Source organism: Artemia sp. Qi Xiang Cuo, unplaced genomic scaffold, assembly GCF_049724085.1.
Source record: "Artemia sp. Qi Xiang Cuo unplaced genomic scaffold, ASM4972408v1 HiC_scaffold_32, whole genome shotgun sequence".
Lineage (NCBI taxonomy): Eukaryota > Metazoa > Arthropoda > Branchiopoda > Anostraca > Artemiidae > Artemia > Artemia sp. Qi Xiang Cuo.
In genome coordinates this window covers 933,492-953,518 of record NW_028297441.1, presented here as the reverse complement: position 1 = coordinate 953,518, position 20,027 = coordinate 933,492, and the positions used below count along the sequence as shown (strand labels likewise).

At 37.3% G+C, this 20,027-nt stretch overlaps 1 pseudogene across 1 annotated transcript in view; it reads right to left on the bottom strand.

Moving 5' to 3' along the window:
• Nucleotides 1-20,027, bottom strand: part of LOC148938903 (uncharacterized) — a 72,859-nt pseudogene that overhangs the window by 50,655 nt on the left and 2,177 nt on the right. Inside the window, exon 2 of the transcript XR_016143594.1 lies at nt 18,983-19,026. The product of XR_016143594.1 is annotated as an uncharacterized LOC148938903 (transcript). The remainder of the gene's footprint in view (nt 1-18,982; nt 19,027-20,027) is intronic.

The following is a 20,027-nucleotide window of genomic DNA, read 5'->3' as shown; positions in this document are numbered from 1 at the left end:
AGTTCCAAGTTTTAAATAAAATTATGATTGGGTTGTAAATTTTCCTGCATTCAAAGTCTGCCAAAATCGATTGAAGTTTTAACTAAACCAAAGAAATGCAACAAGTTTGGTAATAATAAAAAACTGTGATTGAGGGGAATCGAACTTACAGCCACTTGCACACCAAACAGCAAGAATATACCCAATCAATCAATTAAATTCATCATTGAAAGCAGTTCTACGTTTTCAATTAAGCTTCAATTAAGTTGCAAACAAAAAATAATTATATCTGAGTGTTATTGTCTCACTCTAAGCAATTACACAAGATCAGTTAAAAGGGTTTACAAATTCCTTCAAAAGGATGCCATCTCAAAATACAAAATTCACCAAAGGATTTTGGAACGCTATGGATTGAAAAAATCCAAGGGTATTCGGAATTTAATTACAGTACAAGGAAGGAGCAGCAACCCATTGACATGTTCAAGGTCAGTAAAAATAAATATAACAAAAATCTGTCATTTGAAACTCATGATAATTGAGAAAGAAAAATGAGTGATTCAAAAAATGATAGTAAAGTATCACTCGAAAGCTCACAGATTTTTTGCTTTACTGAAAAATATTCATAGTCTTGGCAAATGGTTTCAACTACAATGTTGGCTGCCTTCATTTTATAATGAGCATGTGGTACTTTCAAGGATGCACATGCAACTTGTTGTGGCATCTTCAAATTTGAGAGAAAGCTGGTCTTTTGCTGCATTAAATAAAACAAGGATTATTTGAATTAAAATAAGGAGCCATGTCAATTCCAAATGAGCTTAAATCAGAGGCAACGCTGTAGCGTTGCCTATAGTAAAGGCCATACGGCTCCAATGTTTTATTATTTATTTATTATTTTTTTTCCCAGAGGCACTTCATATGGAAGGGGTTGTCGTAGAAACTTCAAAGGGGGATCATTCGATTGGAAATCGTGAGTTCTAGTGCCCTTTTTAATAGTCGAAAATGATTGGAGGGCAACTAAGGTTTTTATAGAAGGTTTTTATAGAAGGCGTTGTCGTAGAAACTTCAAAAGAGGCTCATTCAATTAGAAATTAAAGAGCTAGTGCCCTTTTTAATAGTATAAAGTGATTGGATTGTAACTAGCACCCCTCCCCCCCCCCCCACGCCCATCATTTCCCCAAAAACATTCAATCACAATTTTGAGATAGCCATTTTGTTCAGTGTAGTTGATTTCCAGATAGAAAATATATTTTTGAGGTGGATACTCCCCCACAACCCTCAGGGCAAGGGTTTTAAGTTGAGGCCCTGGGGGCATATAAGGTTTTTATAGAAGGCGTTGTTGTAGAAACTTCAAAACAGGCTCATTCGATTGGAAATTAAAGGGCTATTGCCCTTTTTAATAGTCCAAAATGATTGGAGGGCAACTAACCCCCCCCCCCCCGCCCATCATTCCCCCAAACGCATCCAATCAAAATTTTGAGATAGCCATTTTGTTCAGCGTAGTTGCTTCCCAGATAGAAAATATATTTTTGAGGAGGATACTCCCCCACAACCGTCGGGGCTAGGGTTTTAAGTTAGGCCCTGGGGACATATAAGGTTTTTATAGAAGGTGTTGTCATAGAAACTTCAAAACATGCTCATTCGACTGGAAATTAAAGGGCTATTGCCCTTTTTAATAGTCGCAAGTGAATGGAGTGTAACTAGCCCCCTTCCCCCCTTAGCCCATCATTTCCCCAAAACACATCCAATCAAAATTTTCAGATAGCCATTTTGTTCAGCTTAGTTGATTTCCAGAAAAAAAATATGTTTCTGAGAAGGATGGTGCCCCACAACCCTCAGGGCAAGGGTTTTAAGTTATGCCCTGGGGGAATATAAGGTTTTAATAGCAGGTGCTGTCGTAAAAACTTCAAAACAGGCTCATTTGATTAGAAATTCAATGGCTAGTACCCATTTTAATAGTCGACAGTGATTGGAGTGCAACTAGCCCCCCCCACGTCCATCATTTCCCCAAACACATTTAATCAAAATTCTGAGATAGCCATTTTCTTCAACGTAGTTGATTTCCCGCTAGAAAATATTTTTTTGAGGAGGACACTCCCCCAAAACCTTCAGGGCAAGGGTTTTAAGATATGCCCTGGGGGTATATAAGGTTTTATAAAAGGTGTTGCCGTAGAAAATACAAAAAAGGTTCATTTGATTGGAAATTAAAAGGGATAGTGCCCTTTTTTATAGTCAAAAGTGATTGGAGGGTAACTAGCCCTCCCTACGCCCACCATTCCCCTAAACACATCCAGTCAAATTTTTGAGATAGCTATTTTTGTTCCGCATAGTGGATTTCCAGATTGAAAGTATATTTTTGAGGAGAACACTCCCCCACAACCCTCAGGGAAAAGGTTTTAAGTTATGCCCTGGGGGCATTTGGGGTTTTTATAAAAGGCTTTGTCGTAGAAACTTCAAAACAGGCTCATTCGTTTGGAAATTAAAGGGCTAGTGCCCTTTTTAATAGTCGAAAGTGATTGGAGGGCAGCTAGCCCCCCCCCTACGCCCATCAGGTCCCCAAACACCTCCAAGCAAACTTTCGAGATAACGATTTTATTAAGTGTAGCTGATTTCCCGATAGAAAATATGTTTTTGAGGAGGAATCTTCCCCACAACCCTCAGGGCAAGGGTTTTGAGATACGCCCTGGGGGTATAGAAGGTTTTTATAGAAAGCGTTTTCGTAGAAACTGCAAAGCATCCGCATACAATTGGGAATTAAAGGGCTAGTGGACTTTTTAATTGTCCCAAGTGATTGGAGGGCAACTAACCCCCCCCCCACGTCCATCATTCCCTCAAACGCATCCAATCAAAATTTTGAGATAGCCATTTTGTTCAGCGTAGTTGAATCCCAGATAGAAAATATATTTTTGAGGAGGATACTCCCTCACAACCGTCGGGGCTAGGATTTTAAGTCATGCCCAGGGGACATATAAGGTTATTATAGAAGGTGTTGTCATAGAAACTTTAAAACATGCTCATTCGACTGGAAATTAAAGGGCTAGTGCCCTTTTTAATATTCGAAAGTGAATGGAGTGTAACTAGCCCCCGTCCCCCCTTAGCCCATCATTTCCCCCAAACACATCGAATCAAAATTTTCAGATAGCCATTTTGTTCAGCGTAATCGATGTCTATATACTAAATTTGCTTTCGAGGAGGGCACTTCCCCTCAACCCTAGGGGCAAGGGTTTTTATTTTACACCCTAGGGGCAAATCATGTTTTAGTAAAAGGTTCTGTTGTAGACACGTCAAAAAAGGCTCATTTAAATGGAAATTTAAAGGGCTAGTACCCTTTTTAATAGTCGAAAGTGATTGGAGTGCAACTAGCCCCCCCCACCTCCATCATTTCCCCAAACACATTTAATCAAAATTCTGAGATAGCCATTTTCTTCAACGTAGTTGATTTCCAGATAGAAAATATGTTTTTGAGGAGGACACTCCCCCAGAACCTTCAGGGCAAGGGTTTTAAGATATGCCCTGGGGGCATATAAGGTTTTATAAAAGGCGTTGTCATAGAAACCACAAAAAAGGTTCATTTGATTGATAATTCAAAGGGATAGTGCCCTTTTCAATAGTCAAAAGTATTTGGAGGACAACTAGCCCCCCCTCCCTACGCCCACCATTCCCCTAAACACACCCAGTCAAAATTTTTAGATAGCTATTTTTGTTCAGCGTAGTTGATTTCCAGATTGAAAATATATTTTTGAGGAGGACACTCCCCCACAACCCTCAGGGCAAAGGTTTTAAGTTATGCCCTGGGGGCATTTAGGGTTTTTATAAAAGGCTTTGTCGTAGAAACTTCAAAACAGTCTCATTCGATTGGAAATTAAAGGGATAGTGCCATTTTTAATAGTCGAAAGTGATTGGAGGGCATCTAGTCCCCCCGCCCTCCGCCCATCATTTCCCCAAACACATCCAATCAAACTTTTGAAATAGCCATTTTGTTCAGTTTAGTTGATTTCCATATAGAAAATATGTTTTTGAGGAGGACACTCCCCCGCAACCCTCAGGTCGAGTGTTTACATTTATAACTTGGGGTCATATTAAGTTCTTATAAATGGTTCCATTGAAGAACATTCAAAAAAGGCTCATTCGATTAGAAGTTCAAAGGGATAGTGTTCTTTTTAATATACAAAAGATATTGGAGGGCACATAGCCCCACCCCCCTACGCCCCGTCTTTGCCCAAACACATTAAATCAAACTTTTGGGACAGCCATTTTGTTCAGTGTAGCTGATTTCCAGATAGAAAATATGTTTTTGAGGAAGACACTCCCCCACAACGCTCGGCAAGAGTTTTAAGTTATGCCCTGGGGGCATATAAGGTTTTTATATAAGGTGTTGTAGTGGACACTTCAAAACAGGTTCATTCGATTGGAAAATAAAGAGCTAGTGCCCTTTTTAATAGTCGAAAGTGATTGGAGTGTAACTAGCCCCCCTCCCCCCCACGCCCATCATTTCCCCAAAAACAACCAAAAAAAATTTTCAGATAGCCATTTTTTTCAGCGTAGTTGATTTCCAGATAGAAAATATATTTTTTGGGTGGACACTCCCCCACAACCCTCAGGGCAAGGGTTTTAAGTTGAGGCCCTGGGGGCATATAAGGTTTTTTATAGAAGGCGTTGTCGTAGAAACTTCAAAACAGGCTCATTCGATTGGAAATTAAAGGGCTATTGCCCTTTTTAATAGTCCCAAATGATTGGAGGGCAACTAACCCCCCCCCACGCCCATCAGTCCCCTAAACACATCAAATCAAAATTTTGAGATAGCCATTTTGTTCAGCGTAGTTGAATCCCAGATAGAAAATATATTTTTGAGGAGGATAATCCCCCACAACCCTCAGGGCAAGGGTTTTAAGTTATGCCCTGGGGACATATAAGGTTTTTATAGAAGGCGTTGTCTTAGAAACTTTAAAACATGCTAATTCGACTGGAAATTAAAGGGCTAGTGCCCTTTTTAATAGTCGAAAGTGATTAGAGTGTAACTAGCCCCCTTCCCCCCACGCCCATCATTTCCCCAAAACACATCCAATCAAAATTTTGAGATATCTATTTTGTTCAGTGTAGTCGTTTTCCAAAAAGAAAATATGTTTCTGATGAGGACACTCCCCCACAACCCTCAGGGCAAGGGTTTTAAGTTATGCCCTGGGGTATACAACGTTTTTATACAAGGCGTTCTCGTAGAAACTTCAAAACAGGCTCAATCGTTTGAAAACTAAAGGGCTAGTGCCCTTTTTAATAGTCGAAAGTGATTGGAGTGCAACTAGCCCCCCCCACGCCCATCATTTCCCCAAACACATCCAATCAAAATTTTGAGATAGGCATTTTCTTCAATGTAGTTGATTTCCAGATAGAAAATATGTTTTTGAGGAGGACACTCCCCCAGAACCATCAGGGCAAGGGTTTTAAGATATACCCTGGGGGCATATAAGGTTTTATAGAAGGCGTTGTCGTAGAAACTTCAAAAAAGGCTCATTCGATTGGAAACTCAAAGGGATAGTGCCCTTTTTAATAGTCAAAAGTGATTGGAGGGCAACTAGCCCCCCTCCTCCCTACGCCCATCATTCTCCCAAACACATCCAATCAAAATTTTGAGTTAGCCATTTTGTTCAGCGTAGTTGATTTCCAAATTGAAAATATATTATTGAGGAGGACACTCCCCCACAACCATCAGGGCAACGGTTTTCAGTTTTGCCCTGGGGGCATATAGGGTTTTTATAAAAGGCTTTGTCGTAGAAACTTCAAAACAGGCTCATTCCATTGGAAATTAAAGGGCTAGTGCCATTTTTAATAGTCAAAAGTGATTGGAGGGCAACTAGCCCCCCCCCCCTATGCCCCTCATTTCCCCAAACACATCCAATCAAACTTTTGAGATAGCCATTTTGTTCAGTGTAGCTGATTTCCAGATAGAAAATATATTTTTGAGGAGGACACTCCCCCAAAACCTTCAGGGCAAGGGTTATAAGATATGCCCTGGGGGCATATAAGGTTTTTATAGAAGGCGTTGTTGTAGAACCTTCAAAAAAGGTTCATTCGATTGGAAATTCAAAGGGATAGAACCCTTTTTAATAGTCAAAAGTGATTGGAGGGCAAATAGCCCCCCCCCCTACGCCCATCATTTCCCAAAACACATCCAATCAAACTTTTGAGATAGCCATTTTGTTCAGTGTACCTGATTTCCAGATAGAAAATATGTTTTTGAGGAAGACACTCCCCCACAACGCTCGGCAAGGGTTTTAAGCTATGCCCTGGGGGCATATAAGGATTTGATAGAAGGTGTTTTAGTTTACACTTCAAAACAGGTTCATTAGATTGGAATTTAAAGAGCTACTGTCCTATTTAATACTCGAAATTGATTGGAGTGTAGCTAGCCCCCCTCCCCCTCCCCCCATGCCCATAATTTCCCCACACACATCCAATCAAAATTTTCAGATGGCCATTTTGTTCAGTGTAGTTTATTTCCGGATATAAAATGTATTTTTAAGGTGGAAACTCCCCCACAACCCTCAGGGCAAGGGTTTTAAGTTGATGCCCTGGGGGGATATAAGGTTTTTATAGAAGGCGTTGTCGTAGAAACTTCAAAACAGGCTCATTCGATTGGAAATTAAAGGGCTAGTGCCCTTTTTAATAGTCCCAAATGATTGGAGGGCAACTAACCCCCCCTCCCCCCACCCCATCATTCCCCCAAACGCATCAAATCAAAATTTTGAGATAGCCATTTTGTTCAGCGTAGTTGATTCCCAGATAGAAAATATATTTTTGAGGAGGATACTCCCCCACAACCCTCAGGGCAAGGGTTTTAAGTTATGCCCTGGGGACATATAAGGTTTTTATAGAAGGCGTTGTCTTAGAAACTTTAAAACATGCTAATTCGACTGGAAATTAAAGGGCTAGTGCCCTTTTTAATAGTCGAAAGTGATTGGAGTGTAACTAGCCCCCGTCCCCCACCCTCCCATGATTTCCCCAAAACACATCCAATCAAAATTTTCAGGTAGCCATTGTATTCATCTTAACAGATTCCTAGGTTGAAAACATATTTTTGAGAAGAGCACTCCCCAACACTCTAAGGACCACGTGTCTGATTAAAGCACTGGAGGTATATATGGGATATACAAAGGGTTATGCCAGAAACTCAAATACAAAGACTCTATTGTGATGAAATTCAAAGGGCTCCTACCCTTTTTAATAGTCGAAAGTGTTTGGAGTGCAACGAGCCTCCCCCCCCCCCACGCCCATCATTTCCCCAAACACATCCAATCAAAATTCTGAGATTGCCATTTTCTTCAATGTAGTTGATTTCCAGATAGAAAATATGTTTTTGAGGAGGACACTCCCCCAGATCCTTAAGGGCAAGGGTTTTAAGATATGCCCTTGGGGCATATAAGGTTTTTATAGAAGGCGTTGTCGTGGAAACTTCAAAAAAGGTTTATTCGATTGGAAATTAAAAGGGATAGTGCCCTTTTTAATAGTCAAAAGTGATTGGAGGGCAACTAGCCCCCCTCCCCCTCCCTACGCCCATCATTCCCATAAACAAATCCAATCAAAATTTTGAGATAGCCATTTTTGTTCAGCGTAGTTGATTTCCAGATTTAAAATATATTATTGAGGAGGACACTCCCCCACAACCCTCAGGGCAAAGGTTTTAAGTTGTGCCCTGGGGGCATTTAGGGTTTTTATAAAAGGCTTTGTCGTAGAAACTTCAAAACAGGCTCATTCGATTGGAAATTAAAGGGCTAGTGCCCTTTTTAATAGTCAAAAGTGATTGGAGGCCAGCTAGTCCCCCCCCCGACGCCCATCATTTCCCCAAACACATCCAATCAAACGTTTGTGATAGCCATTTTGTTCAGGGTAGCTGATTTCCAGATAGAAAATATGTTTTTGAGGAGGACACTCCCCCACAACCTTCAGGGCAAGGGTTATAAGATATGCCCTGGGGGCATATAAGGTTTTTATAGAAGGCGTTGTTGCAGAACCTTCAAAAAAGGTTCATTCGATTGGAAATTCAAAGGGATAGTGCCCTTTTTAATAGTCAAAAGTGATTGGAGGGCAACTAGCCCCCCCCCCCTACGCCCATCATTTCCCAAAACACATCCAATCAAACTTTTGAGATAGCCATTTTGTTCAGTGTAGCTGATTTCCAGATAGACAATATTTTTTTGAGGAGGACAATCCCCCACACCCCTCGGCAAGAGTTTTAAGTTATGCCCTGGGGGCATATAAGGTTTTTATAGAAGTCGTTGTCGTAGAAACTTCAAAACAGGCACATTCAATTGGAAATTCAAAGGGCTAGTGGCCTTTTTAATAGTCGAAAGTTATTGGAGGGCAACTCGCCCCCTCCCACACGCCAATAATTCCCGCAAACACCTCCAATAAACAGTTCGAGATGGCTATTTGTATTGGCATAGCGGTTGTTCAGATTGAAGAAATGTTTTTGATGATGAAACTCCCCCACAATTTTCAAGACAGGAATTTTGGTATACTCCCTTGGGGCACGAAAGGTTTTTATACTAGGTATTGGCACGAATATTACTAAACAGACTCATTCGATTGAAAATTCAGAAGGCTAGTGCCCTTTTTAATAGTCAAAAGTGATTTGAGGACACTAGCCCCCCTCTCAAGCCCACCTTTTTCCCAAAACACATCAAATCAAAATTTTAAGACAGCCATTTTATTAAACGTAGTTTTAAGTTCTGGAAATTAGGTCTTTGAGGATTACAACTCCCCCAAAGCCCTCAGGGCAAGGGTTGTAATTTAAGGATTCTTCAAATCCTTCATATTATTTCTTATGGGAGGATGCTCGTATAAACTTTAGAGGGGGCTCGTTTGATTGGAAATTGAAAGTTCTTGTTCACTTTTTAAGAGTAAAGAGAGATTGAAGGGAAAATAGCTCCTCTCCCTCCTCCGCACCCTCAATGCATCAGATAAAAAATTTGAGATAGACATTTCGTTAAAATAGTTCAAAGTTCTGATAACAAAAACTCCGGTGTCGACACAGCCCACCAGGGCCCGGGGGTAGGTGTTTTAAGTTATGCCCTGGGGCATAACCTATTAAAGGGGGTTAATAACTTATGGGAAGGGGTTTTGTATGGGAAGAACACATAGGAAATCTATTATAATTATCCAACTATAAGGTTAAAATACATACTCTGTGATAGATGCAAAATTGCTTTGGCACACAAATTCCTATTAAGGTCAATTCCAAACAGCCGTGATCCCTTTGTGTCAGCAAGTGAAATGGTCTAAACTCCCTTATTGGAGCTATTTTTTCAATACATTCATTGTTGTCAATTGCTGTACACAAGTTGTGCAAGCTGCCTATTGTTCATATATAAGGTTTTTATCAAAGAGGTAATCGTATAGACTTTGATAAAAGCCTCATTCGATTTAAATTGAAAGTTCTAGATCCGTTTTTAAAGTCAAGAATAATCGGACAGTAAGTACCCCCCCCCCATTCCAAAAAAACTTGAAACTTTTTGCAATCAAAAACGAACAAAAATTAATTCAAAAAAAACTTTCCCAAAAATAAATTTTTCAAAGAAAAGTAAAGGCCATTTTAATCTTAACCTCGGGAGATACAAATACCTGTTAAAATTCAAACTCAAAACGACCAGAAATTACTATTAAAGAATAAATGAAACCCAAAACGAACAGAAATTAAAATAAACAATCATAGCAAAAAACATACAACAAGTAATTATATAATTGAATAAATAGATATTAAAGCGAGTAATGATTAGATTGAATATAACAATCTAGCTTAAAACTAAACCAAGTATATTGCTATTAGAGTATAAATGAAACTTAAAACTGGAAGATATTAAATAAACAATAAATGCGAACTAAATGTACAATATATATTAATTTAAATGAATAAACTGATCTTAAAACGAGTGAAACTTAAATTGAATATGCAATTAAAGTTTGAATCGAATAAAAATAACTACAAACAAGAGTTTGGGTATAGTCTCACTGCGGAAGCCTAAAACCTATTGCGTCATTGGCGCTTTACTGTAAACGAATTATATTAAAAATGTTTTCTTTTGTACTTAATATTGAAAATCAATGTTAAAATTACAGTAAAATTTTGAACTGATGAGCTTTTAGCAATTAGTATCATTATGCATCAAATATTCAGTTTAATTTATTAGTTCTTTTCAAGATTGATCAAGACAAATATAGTTTCACTACAAGCAAAATTTGGATACTGCCCCCTTCTTTAACTGTAAAAACCTAAAGCATTCTGCGTCATTGGTGCTTCACTGAAAACGAATTACTCGTATATTACAAATTTATTATTTTCCAGTTCTTACAGCATTGAAAATGAAAATAAAAATTACAGTGAAAAAAAAACTTGAACTGATTGATCTTTCAACAATTAATATCATTATATATCTAATATTCAATTTGATTTTGTTTATACTTTCCAAGACTGTTCAAGACTCATAAAGTTTTGCCATTTTTTTTAACTGTGCCATTTTTTTAACTAATCGTGTTAGTTTGTTATGAAAACATTTTATGGCTTCTAGGCATTTCTATTTGAGCGGAAAACTGCACCTCAAACTTTGTGGAACATGTATTTTCTTGCCTGAAACTAGTCCCCGAAGCCGCGCCACGCCGACAACACGGCGGCGAATGTGTGATTTAGTATCGGCGGTGCCGATTTTTCGGCGGCGCGCCGATTTTTCTGATTAAAAATAATAATAAAAATTCCACTTCACCAAGCACGTTCAACCTCGATTTCAGTAAGGATTTTTAAATGGTTGGCTAAAAACATAGAAGAACAATATGACAAAACAGGAATTTGTTGGGCCGTGCGGAAAGTTTATGTTCACCGTCCAAGTAGAATTCTCATTTTTAGCCACTAGACCCAGGGAAACCTATGTTGTGTTTAAGTTTAACATTGCATTGTTCCTATAAAATTCCGTGTTTAGTCATTTTCTTCTTGTTAATGATTGGGATTATGTGTGTATAACTTTCAAAGTTTGAAGTTCAAACATCTCCTGTTCATCAAATACATACGAAAAGGAAGTGAAAAAACAAATAACAACATCGAAAAAACACTGTATACAAGTCAGATACCATGGCTTAACAACACCATTAATTTTAAACCAGCGGTTACATCACTCCAGTTACAATTGATTTAACAAAAGTGAGTTTGTTCACTCTGCCTGGAGCCATTGATCTTTTTGCAGTCACTATCAGTCCTGTCGTGCTAAAAAGCCGTTTAGCTAGGGCACTTGTGGCCGGTACAGCCAGAACTCGACGAGCGTAAACTGCCACTCGCGGGATCTGATACTACCATTGGACCTTGGGGTCCCACAGAATGCCGCAAATGGGTTTCTTCTTTGTATCTGCTGAAATAAGTTGTTTTTATAAGGGAGAACAAACCTGCACCTTTACCATAGGGCTCCTGCGCCCTACGCTACAGGAGGAACTAAACTGCACCTTTACCCTCTTTTCTTATCAACACGGAATAACCCTCCAAAATTCTTTTCTGAAAGAAGTGGTCAAGTTATGACGTTTCAAGTCAAAGTTTAAGGCTACTTCAACTTCAGTGTGCTCTGTTAACAGTGCAAAAAAATGTAATTTATTTCTATAGATATATTTCTATACTAGCTCTAGATAATCTACCAAGCGGGAAACTACCACAAATCAGCATCGATAAATAAATGAAACCCAAAACGAATAGAAATTACAATAATTAACCGAGTCAAACTCAAAACGAACAAAAATTAACATAAGTTGGGCGCAAAGCCCCTATGCCTTCCCAAGGCCAGAACAATATTTGCACTTTACTGAAAAAATGTAAATGTTTTTACTTTTATAACTTTAATAAATCAAATAATATTAACTTTTTTATTACTAAATATAAGTATATGTTTATTAAACTGACAATGCACATTCATTTGTATTTCTTTTCAGTAAAGTGCAAATTATGTTCTGGCCTTGGGAAGGCATATGGGTTTTGAGCCCAACTCATGTTAATTTTTTCTCGTTTTAAGTTTGACTCGGTTATTTATTGTAATTTCTGTTCGTTTTGGGTTTCATTTATTTATCGATGCTGATTTGTGGTAGTTTCACGCTTACTAGATTATTTGATTTTATTTTTGTTAATTTTTTGTTTAATGGATTTCTTTACTTTTCTTTGAAAAACTTATTTTGTGTAAACAGTTTTTTAAATTAATGTTTGTTCGTTTTATATTGACAAAGTCTTTTCAGGGAAAAAGGTAAATAATACTTTAAATCTTTTCGTTTTTTTAAGAATTAATAGTTTGGCCTGCTATTTTTTATGCTGGAAAAAAAAATTTAAGCAATTTTTAAAAACATAGACCCTTTTAAAAATCTGGACACAAATAGTATTGTTTAAATTAGTTTCATCTCTACTCTAGTTGATCTGAAATGGAAAACTTGATATCATTCGCAATTTTTTTTTTTATTTTCCTTGATAGCTTGGATACACTTACGCTATTTTGATTTGGTCAAATTTTAAGAGCAGAAGAATCCCCGAAAGTTTGAACATCGTTCTTGGGATACTGCTGAGATGCCTTATTGGGAATTAGCATTAACACAGTGCATTTTATTTTAATCTTAAGCAAAATTTTTTTTTTTAAAAATAAAGCCAATGGGGGGGGGGGGGTGGGGAGGGGGATTAGTTGCCCTCCAATCACTTTCGACTGTTAAAAAGGGCATCAGCCCTTTCTATTTTCAATCGAATGAGCCCTTTCCGAAGTTTCCACGACAATTCCTTGGATACGAAGTGCCCTGGTCTAAACAACAACAACAACAACAAAATGATACATTATACCCACATCGATCTCTACTATAAAAATTTCAAGCCTTCCAATCACTTTCGATTATTAAAAAGTGCACTAGGCTTTTCGATTTCGAATCGAATGATCCCTTTTTGAGTTTCTACGACAGCGCTTTCTATAAACACCGTATATGCCCCCAGGGCATAAAGTACAACCCTTACCGTAAGGGCTGTGAGGGTGGTTGTCATCCTCTAAGACCAAATTTCCAGAACTTTCAACTACGTTAAACAAAACGGCTATCTCAAAATTTTGATTGGATGTCTTTCGGGAAATGGTGGGCGTGGAAGGGGTTTTAGTTGCCTTCCAATCATTTTCGACTATTAAAATGGGCACAAGCCAGTCCAATCTCTAATTGAATGAGCCCTTTCGAAGTTTTTACAACAACTTCTTCGATTTGAAGTGTCCTGGTCTAAAGGAACAAATTATAAATAATATATTGTGCCAACATCGTTCTTATATACCCCCAGGACAAAACTTAAAACCCCTTGCCCTAAGGGTTGTGGGGGAGTAACCTCCTCAAAAAACATATTTTCTCTCTGGAAATCAGTTACTCTGAACAAAATGGCTATCTTAAAATTTTGATTGGATGTGTTTGGGGAAAGGATGGGCGTGGAAGGGCTGTTAGCTGTCTTCAAATTATTTTTGACTATTAAAAGAGTTACTAGCTATTCCAACTTCAAATCGAATGAGCCCTTTCCGAAGTATCTATGACAACTCCTTCGATACGAATTGTCCTGGTATGGAAAAAAAAAATAAATAATACATTGTAGCAACATTGTTCTTTACTTAGGCAGCTCGATTGCGCAGCCTATGATAACATCCTGAATTGCCTAATGCTCCTTTACCTTCCTCTTTTCATCCGAAAAATCAGAAAGCAAAATGAACAGTATTTTAAAGTGGAAGGTAGAATTTTTGTTTCAAAAAACATTTCTTCTTCTCCTTCCTACAAACCGATATACACGGCGAGCCCAAGATGACAGTATTTATCTTTAAGAAACAGATTAGCCGGGATGACGGTTGAAGCCCGAAGGCCGATACCGATAACCAAAAAAGAGAGAAAAAAACAAAAAAAAAACGGCGGCGTATTAGTGACGCCGCCGCCGATATATTCAGCGGCGGCGTCATCGCGCTGATGCAAGCTCAGCGGCGCGCCACCGTTTTTTTTTCGGCGGCGCGTCGCCTACTTTTCGGCGCGGCTTCGGGGTCTACCTGAAACACCAAAATATAATAAAATTTCAATTTTCGGAGTGTTCCACCACTCGCAAGCAAGTGCCATTGGTATTTTTGAATCCGCATGGTCAATTTAGGGGGTGGAGGGTAGGCTGATTATCGTAGCAGCCCCATTCCGTCGTGGTATGGTTCACATTTTCAACACCTGGCGTCCGGAATATCATATAATCTACCAAGCATACAATTACCCCAAAATCATTATTAATAAATAAATGAAACCCAAAATGAACAAAAATTAAAATGAGTATTAGAGTCAAACTCGAAACGAGCATAAATTAATATGAGTAAGGTTCAAAACCCCTATGCTTTCTAAAAGCCAGAATATAATTTGTACTTTACTGAAAAAAAATTCAAATGAGTTTACTGAAAAAAAATGTGCATTGCCAATTTAATATACATATGCAGATATTTATTCCCTAAAATCTTAATTAATTTTTGATTTCTTAAAGTTACAAAAGTGAAAATATTTCAAAAAATTGTTTTCAATAAAGTGCCAATGACACAGGAGCTTTTAGGTAACTACAGTGAGATGATACATAAACCCGGGTTTATAGTGAACTTTAGTCGATTCAACCATTATTTGCATATTCAATCTAAGTTTCAATCCTTTTCACATTCATTTTTTCATTTAAATTAATATATATCGTATGTTTTTTTCGCATGGATTGTACATTTAATTTCTTTTCTTTTTAAGTTTAATTTATACTTTAATAGCAAAATATTTGTTTTCGTTTTAAGCTATATTTTCATTTTCAATCAAAGAATTACCGGCTTTAATATTTATTAATTCATTCATATTATTAGCCTACTTGTTGTATGTTTTTTGCTATGATTGTTTATTTAATTTCTGTTCGTTTTGGGTTTCATTTATTCTTTAATAGTAATTTCTGGTCCTTTTGAGTTTGAATTTTAACATGTATATTTATCTCCTGAGCTTAAGTTCAAAATGGCCTTTAATTTTCTTTGAAAAAATTATTTTTCGGAAATTTTTTTTTAATTAATAATTAGTAAAGAACGATGTGGGCACAATGCGTTTTTTTTCTTCAGCCGGACACTTCGTATCGAAGGAGTTGTCGTAGAAATTTCGAAAAGGGTTCATTCGATTGGAAATTGGAGGGGCTAGTGCCCTTTTTAATATTCCAAAGTTATTGGAGGGCAAATAGCCCCCCCCACGCCCAGCATTCCCCCCAACACAGCAAATCACAAATTTGAGATAGCCAATTTATTAAGAGTAGTTGATTTCCAGATAGAAAATATTTTTTTGAGGAGGACAATCCCCCACAACCCTTAGGGCAAGGGTTTTAAGTTATGCCCTGAGAGCATATAAGAACGATGTTGGCACAATGTACTATGTATTTTTTTTTCCTTTAGAGCAGGGCACTTCATATGGAAGGGGTCGTTTTAGAAACTTCAAAAGGGGCTAATTCGATTGGAAATTGAGAGTTCGAGTGCCCTTTTTAATAGTCGAAAGTGATTGGAGGGCAACTAGCCCCCCCCCCCACGCCAATCATTCCTCCAAATACATCCAATAAAAATTTTGAGATAGCCATTTTGTTCAGCGTAGTTGATTTCCATATAGAAAATATTTTTTTGAGGAGGACACTCCCCCAAAACCCTTAGGGCAAGGGTTTTAAGTTATGCCCTGGGGCATATAAGGTTTTTTATAGAAGGCATTGTCGCAGAAACTTCAATACAGGCTCACTCGATTGGAAAATCGAAGGGCTAGTACCCTTTTCAATAGTCGAAAGTGATTGGAGGGCAACTACCCCCCCCCCCCACCCAACGCCCATCATTCCCCCAAACACATCCAATCAAAATCTTAAGATAGCCATTTTGTTCAGCGTAGTTGATTTCCAGATAGAAAATATGTTTATGAGGAGGACACTCCCCCACAACCCTCAGGGCAAGGGTTTATAGTTATGCCCTGGGGGCATATAAGGTTTTTATAGAAGGCGGCGTCGTAGAAACTTCAAAAAAGGCTCATTCGATTGGAAATTCAAAGGGCTAGTGCCCTTTTTAATAGTCTAAAGTGATTGGAGGGCAACTAGCCCCCCCCCCACCGCCCCACATTGCCCCAAAAACATCCAATAAAAATTTTGAAATAGCCATTTTGTTCAGCGCTGTTGATTTACAGGTACAAAATATGTTTTTGTGGAGGACAATCCCCCACAACCCACAGGATACGGATTGTTAGGTATGCCCTGGGGGCATATAAGGTTTTTATAGAAGGCGTTGTCGTAGAAACTTCAAAAACAACTCATTCAATTGGAAATTCAAAGGGCTAGTGCCCTTTTAATAGTCGAAAGTGATTGGAGGGCAACTAGCCCCCTCACGCCCATCATTCCCCCAAACACATCCAATAAAAATTTTGAGATAGCCATTTGTTCGACGTAGTTTATTTCCAGATAAAAAATACATTTTGAGGAGGACACTCACCCACAACCCTCAGGGCAAGGATTATAAGTTACGCCCTGGTGGCATATAAGGTTTTTATTGAAATCTTTGTAGTAAAAACTTGGAAAAGTGCTCATTCGATTTGAAATTCAAAGGGATAGTACCCTTTTTAAAAGTCAAAAGTGATTTGAGGGCAACTAACCCCCCTCTCACGCCCACCTTTTCCCCAAACACATCTAATCAAAATTTTTGGATAGCCATTTTATTCAGCGTAGTTGAATGTTTTGGAAATTAGGTCTTTAAGGATGACAACCCTCTCCCCACATCCCTCAGGGCAAGGGCTGTCAGTTATGCCCTGGGGCATGTAAAGTTTTTATTGAAAGCGTTGTCGTAGAAACTTCAAAAGGACTCATTCAATTGAAAATTGAAAAGGCTAGTGCCTTTTTTAATAGTCGAAAGTGATTGGATAGAAAGGCTTGACATTTTTATACTAAAGATCGAAGTGGGTATAATGTATTATTTTTTGTTGTTGTTGTTGTTTAGACCAGGGCACTTCGTATCCAAGGAGTTGTCGTGGGAACTTCGAAAAGGGCTCATTCGATGAAAAATACAAAGGGCGGATACCCTTTTAAATAGTCGAAAGTGATTTGAGGGCAACTAACCCCCCTTCCACTCCCACCCTCCCATTTCTATTTTTAAAATTTAACCAAATAAAAATAACATAAGTTTATTCAAGCCATGGGCGTAGGGAAAGGGAGACAGGGGGGGGGACAGCTGCACCCCTCTCGACCTTCAAATTTACATTATATATGGCTGAAAAAGCATATGGTTGGAAAAGCAGTTGATAAAAAGCCCTCCATCACACTATCGACTGCCCCCCCCCTAGACAATATGCTGCCTACGCCCATGATCTAAGCTATAAACGAAAGTAAACAGATTTTTTTACAAATGGTATCAAGTTTTCCATTTCAGGTCAACTAGAGGAGGTATGAAACTAAATTAAACAGTACTATCTGTGTCCAGATTTTTAAAAGGGTGTATGTTTTTACAAATTGCTAAAAATTCTTCTCCAGCGTAAAAATAGAAGACCAATCTATAAAGTCTTAAAAAACCGGAAGGATTTAAAGTATTTTTTTCGTCTTCCCTCAAAAGACTGTGTCCATATAAAACAAACAGAAATTAATTAAAAAAACTTTTTCCACAAAATAAGTTTTTCGAAGAAAAGTAAAGAACTCCATTAAAAAAATGAGCAAAAATAAAATAAAATAATCTACCAAGCGTGAAATTACCACAAATCAACATCAATAAATAAATGAAACCCAAATCGAACAGAAATTACAATAATTAACCAAGTCAAACTCAAAACAAGCAGAAATCAACATAAGTTTGGCGCAAAACCCCTATGCCTTCCCAAGGCCACAACAAAATTTGCACTTTACTGAAAAAATACAAATGAATGTGCATTATCAGTTTAATATACATACACTGATATTTAGTAATCAAAATATTAATATTATTTGATTTATTATAGTTATAAAAGTAAAAACATATATATTTTTTTAAGTAAAGTAAAAATTTTGTTCTGGCAATTGGGAAGGCATAAGGGTTTTGCACCCAACTTACGTTAATTTCTGCTCGTTCTGACTTTGACTTGGTTAATTATTGTAATTTCTGTTTTGTTTTGGGTTTCATTTAATTATCGATCCTGATTTGTGGCAGTTTCACGCTTGGTAGATTATTTGATTTGATTTTTGCTCATTTTTGTTTAATGGAGTTCTTTACTTTTCTTTGAAAAACTTATTTTGTGGAATTTTTTTTTTAAATTAATTCAAATAAATGGGTAACATGAATTGCTCGACAATAAAATATTAATATATAATTAGGGAAACTGGTTAATGTTAGAAAACAGTGTAGGAGAAGAAGCAAAATTTGACATTTATGTAACTGCAAAACAGACGCCTGAATTAAATTGGAAAAAAAGGATCCCTAGAGCCGGCCAAGGTAAAATGTTTTTTAGCTTTATAGAATATTAATGGTTCTGGATTGCAATATTTTCATTGCAATCAAATCAATGGTGTGCTTAAAAGATAAATTTACATGAATAAATGTGGATAAAATTGACCAAGCCATTCTTTGATCTACTAATGGAGTATGGAGCCTATAGACAGATGAATTTCATATAGTTGAGGAAGAATCTGTAATATAACAAAAAAGTAAATCTAGAAACATTAGAGGCAAGAGAGTAGTATAACAAGGTCGTATCCTATATTTAATCAGAGATATGTGGGAAACTGGAGGTGAGAGGAACATCTTCCCGTTGATATGTATTGCACAAATCTTCAATGTATTTTTGCTCCTCTTTTATGAGTTCTTCTTTACTTTTTCAAAAAACTCTAGAATGGGAGGGGAGGGGGCAAAACGAAAATTTAGAACTTGAAACTTCTACTAATTAAACTTACACAATCAAATCTATCTTATGAAATTATAAAAAAAAATCAATTCTTTATTCAGTTTTAATAAAAAAAAAAGAAAAATACCTCCAAATGCAGTTATGCCATTTTTCGTGCTAGCGGCCTCCAGACTTAAAAAGAATTGTGATTGAAAAATAAGAAAAAATTGGCGAAATCTACACGGCGTCAAAAAGCTTAAAAATATGTTTTTATCTTTGGGGATGAATAGATAATTAATGTTTGAATTTTTACGGACGAAGAGCATTGTTGAATTTAACTAAATAGATTTGCATTTTAATTTTTACGGGTCAACGTGATAGCACCGACAAAATGTGGTACTACCCAAAAAAACTTTATAGCCTTAGAAGGTTGCAATTTTCTGGTATAAATAGACCTAAGTTGGATCTAGGGGACAAGAGATTTTTTATTTGGATATACTAGGTATTACTAAGATATACTAGGATACACTAGGTATTATCAGGAAAATGTCTGAAAATGCTTAAGGAATAATAATAGATGCCAAAGGGTGCCATGGAACTGCCACAGAGTGTTACGGGTCATCAACTGTGATGGAGTTTAGGGATGGCTTAGGAAAGCACCAAACAATGGTAAAGCACTTTTTTCATCAAAAAATGTCTGAAAATGCTTAGGGAATTATGTGACTGGCTTAAAAAAACGCTAAGCAATAGATTTAAAGCACCTTTTTTTTTATCAAGAAAATGTCTGAAAGAATGGCTTGCGAAAAGAAAAAAGCAATGGATTAAAAAAAAACACCGTTTTGCACTTGTCTGGAACCGCTTGACAATCTTGGTGGGGTTGCAATGATGGTATAGTTAAATACATTTCTTGAAAGAAGAAGTAAATTACTTAAAGCTGATACATTTGGGATGATTCATCTATTTTCCCTTCTTGTTTTAGTTTTATATTTGTGTTTAAAGCTTTTTCCAATAGGCAATGTTAAGAAGTCCTCCAAAAAAAACATCCCCCCAGATCCCAAATCAAATTCCATAGTGAAAGATACCCATCCTGGCTGGTCAAGCACATTATCTGAAAGTTCTAATGATAGCTCCAATTCGGAGAATAGGACAATGATAAGCTTTGTGTTTAAAGCTTTTTCCAATAGGCAATGTTA